Source organism: Schistocerca piceifrons, chromosome 1 (assembly GCF_021461385.2).
Source record: "Schistocerca piceifrons isolate TAMUIC-IGC-003096 chromosome 1, iqSchPice1.1, whole genome shotgun sequence".
Taxonomy (NCBI): Eukaryota; Metazoa; Arthropoda; class Insecta; order Orthoptera; family Acrididae; genus Schistocerca; species Schistocerca piceifrons.
In genome coordinates this window covers 1,245,688,759-1,245,692,800 of record NC_060138.1, presented here as the reverse complement: position 1 = coordinate 1,245,692,800, position 4,042 = coordinate 1,245,688,759, and the positions used below count along the sequence as shown (strand labels likewise).

Below are 4,042 nucleotides of genomic sequence, written 5' to 3'. Positions count from 1 at the left end.
GGGCCGCTGTGCGCCTGTGTAGACATCGCAGGAGGCGGCCGCACCTGATTGCGCCGGAACGCCGATTGACGTCAATATGGGCAGCCGCCCCCTGCGGCGAGATCAAAGCGGCCGTAATCAGCGGGGGGCCGAGTATCTGTGACTGCAGATGCGCAGAGCGCGCGCCGCTGCCCTAAGGTGAAAGGTCGCCGCCGGCAGGTGGGGGCGGAGCGGGCGGGCTCTATTAAGCTCGGAGGGGGCGGCAGGGCCGGCCCGGCTGTGTTTTGGGCGCGGGCGCGGGCGCGTGTGTCCGCCGCGATGTGTTGGCGCGCCGCCCCCGCCGCCGCCGCCGCCGCCGCCGCCGCCGCCGCGCCGGGTCAAATCAATACTGCAACAGTTGCCCACCCGCCGGCAGCGGCAGCAGGAGGACGCCTAAGCCCCGGTCGATACCAGACACAGAGGCGCGGCGCGCCCAAGACGCTGCCGGCGTAGGAGGCGGCGGAGGCGGCGGCGGCGGCGGCGGCGGCTGTGGCGGTGCCGCCTGCTGGCGCGCGGCCGCTGCCTGCCGGGCGCTGGCATTAATAATACCTGATTACGGCCGCTCTCACATCGATCGCAGCCTCGCCAAACTACCTGAGCCGCAGGGCCCACCTAAGATTACTCTCGGGCAGGCACCCTCCCAGCCCAGTCGTTACCGGCCGGCTACAGTGTACTGAGGGGAAGAACCGCTTCCCACAGAACACCTGCTGGTCGAGAAGAACACCATTTCCGCAAAGGCTGTTCAGTTAGAACAGAGGCCAGCAGAACCTCCGATTCCTTAAAGACTCGAACTTCTATGTGTACTGATACGGGCCTCAACGTCCTTACGATTTCCGGGAATGGACCCAAATGGAAAGGGGTTTTCTCTCCAACAACATTCACCGTTAGATAAAACTACAAACATGTTGTATGACTGACTGTTCCATCGGTTCTTGATAGAAAATTTAATATACACTGCTGGCCACCGTAAATGCAACACCCTGAAGGAAGCATCCGGATCAAGTGAAATTTACACCATGGGTTTGCAGCGATGAGACATGCAACTGATTAGAATTTCAGCGCAGACGCACATCACGCGCGCCTGTGGCGCCACCTCATAGCGCCATTTAAGGCTTGGCGATTTCGACGAGTGTACGTTCGGCACGTGTGTTTACCTTGTGGTTGTTTCACAAGACGATCAGTTATGCCTCGTAGACAACAGCGAACATCTTGTGATCAAGTATCCGAAGTCGACAGAGGAAGGATAGTGGCTTACCGAGATTGTGGGTTATCATACAGAGAAATCGCTAGTCGTGTTGGACGAAACCAAACAACTGTAATGCGGATATGTGACCGTTGGATGCAGGAGGGTACGACGGACCGACGTGGTCGATCGCATTCACCTCGGTGCACCACTGCACGTGCTGATAGGGAAATTGTGCGCATGGCAGTGACGGATCACTCAGTGACATCCCGAACCATAGCACAGCACATTGCATCTGTAACGCATCATCCAGTGTCTGCGCGTACCATTCGACGCCGTTTACAGCAGAGTGGTCTGTACGCAAGACGTCCATTGCTTCGTCTACCGTTGACGCAGAACCACAGACGTCTCCGTCGCCAATGGTGTGATGACAGACGGATGTGGACGGCAGAATGGAATGACGTTGTCTTTACTGACGAGGCACGCTTCTGTCTGCAGCACCACGATGGTCGGATTCGAGTGTGGAGACACCGTGGAGAGAGGATGCTGGACAGCTGCTTTATGCACCGCCACACTGGTCTTGCACCGGGTATTATGGTATGGGGCGGTATTGGATATTACTCTCGCACGCCTCTAGTACGCATTGCCGGTGCTTTAAATAGCCGGCGCTACATATCCGAGGTGCTGGAGCCAGTTGTCCTTCCTTACCTTCAGGGCTCGGCCACAGCCATATTTCAACAGGATAATGCGCGACCACACGTGGCACGCATTGTCCAAAGGTTCTTCGTCAATGACCAGATTGAATTGCTTCCCTGGCCGGCTCGCTCTCCGGATCTTTCGCCGATAGAAAATATGTGGTCCATGGTTGCTCAACGAGTGACCCAGATTACATCCCCAGCTGCCACACCAGATGATCTATGGCAACGTGTGGAAGCTGCTTGGGCTGCTGTACCCCAGGAACACATCCAACGTCTCTTTGACTCAATGCCGAGACGTGTGGCAGCGGTGATCTCCAACAATGGCGGCTACTCTGGCTACTGATTCTGGCAGGAACCACATGTCACAGACGTCTGTAAACGTAATCATTTGATTCTTGGTCAACATGTTATCTACAAAATAAATTTTGTTGTGATACCGCTTGTCTTTCTTGGTGTTGCATTTACGGTGGCCAGCAGTGTATTATGAACGAAACATACACAACACTGGTGCAATATTTTACTACTACTACTACTACGTGATCAGGCCCAGCGAACCGCATGCATCTACAAGTTTCCTCCTCCACTGTATTCTGTCCATTTCTGCTATCCGCCATTCGTCCACATCTATTGACACTTGGTTTAAATCTTCATGGAGTCCATACCTCCAACGCTTCTTGGGTCTCCCTGGCGGTCTCTTTCCAGTAGGTGTGAAATCCAGGAGCTTCCGAGGCCATCTGAGATCCTCCATCCGGGCCACATGGCCAGCCCACTGCATTCGTTTGGCTTTGACAGCTCCTGCTATGTTGGGCTGCTGGTATAGTTCCTCAAGCTCTTGGTTGTATCTGATCCTCCATTCCCCTGTATCTGCATCCAGAACCGGACCGAAGATCTTCCGAAGCACTTTTCTCTCAAAAACAAGGAGCTTATGGAAGTCCTGTTTCCGGATACTCCATGGAGGAGGAGGAGGAGATTAGTGTTTAACGTCCTGTCGACAACGAGGGCATTAGAGACGGAGCGCAAGCTCGGGTGAGGGAAGGATGGGGAAGAGAAATCGGCCGTGCCCTTTCAAAGGAACCATCCCGGCATTTGCCTGAAGCGATTTAGGGAAATAACGGAAAACCTAAATCAGGATGGCCGGAGACGGGATTGAACCATCGTCCTCCCGAATGCGAGTCCAGTGTGCTAACCACTGCACCACCTCGCTCGGAACTCCATGTCTCACAGCCATATAGATGTGTAGGTACTCCGATGTATCGATGTATTACAGTGATATGGTTCTTGTGTGTATTCATTTCTGTGAGACTGTCATAACCTTTGGCTTACTTGTAACCGTTTTGGCGCGAATGCGCACAGAGCAGTCTTTGTTTCACTTTGCAGAAGTTAAGTTGATATTTCGCTTTGTAAAAGAACAGTCAAGTCTTGTGTTTGGTTGAAGTGAAAATTAAATATATGAAGATTGATACAAAACTGTTTTCTTGATGATGTGACGATTAAGAAGAAGTATATGTGAATTTACAAGAAGTTTAATAAAAATGTGGATCGTGTACACCAAGTCAAAAATTATTTCTACCATACCATTGTTCTGATCTGGGATTGTTTGATCATTAAGAATTTCCGGAAAAACTCTTTTGTTAGGTCTTCAATTATTGCTAAAATACAGATCTGGACCTTCAAAGTGGAATCACCCTAGAATCAACAAGATGAGCCATAACAACTTCGACGAAATCTACGTGGGAATCCATTCAAGATAAGTGCCAAAATTAATGACTTTTTTACAGTGACTTCATTATTTCCATTCTGACGATACCATCCACAGCCAATAACTTTGTTGTTGCCCGATAAATCGAGCATATGCTGCGTGAGAAACATTATTAATCTGATTTCTAACCTACTTTTCAAGTATTGGTATTCTTAGAGCCATCATCAGATACAAAGATAAGCATGTGGTGCAGTGAAATTTTGTTGGATCAAAGAATTTAGCTTGTGCTTGGACAGACTATCTCCATTTCCAGAGATGAAATCTGTTAATGCTACAATTGAGAATAACACAAGAGGGACTATTTCAATGTAAATGCGATGTAAGATTATGTAACTTAAATAAAATATTATACAATAACTAATAAACTATAGGCAAGATACAACA

At 50.4% G+C, this 4,042-nt stretch overlaps 1 non-coding gene across 1 annotated transcript; it reads right to left on the bottom strand.

Moving 5' to 3' along the window:
* Window positions 1-3,030: 3,030 nt before the first annotated feature.
* Trnaa-cgc lies at window positions 3,031-3,103 on the bottom strand. Its single transcript has one exon. It is a non-coding gene; the product is annotated as a tRNA-Ala (tRNA).
* Between the last annotated feature and the right edge of the window lie 939 nt (window positions 3,104-4,042).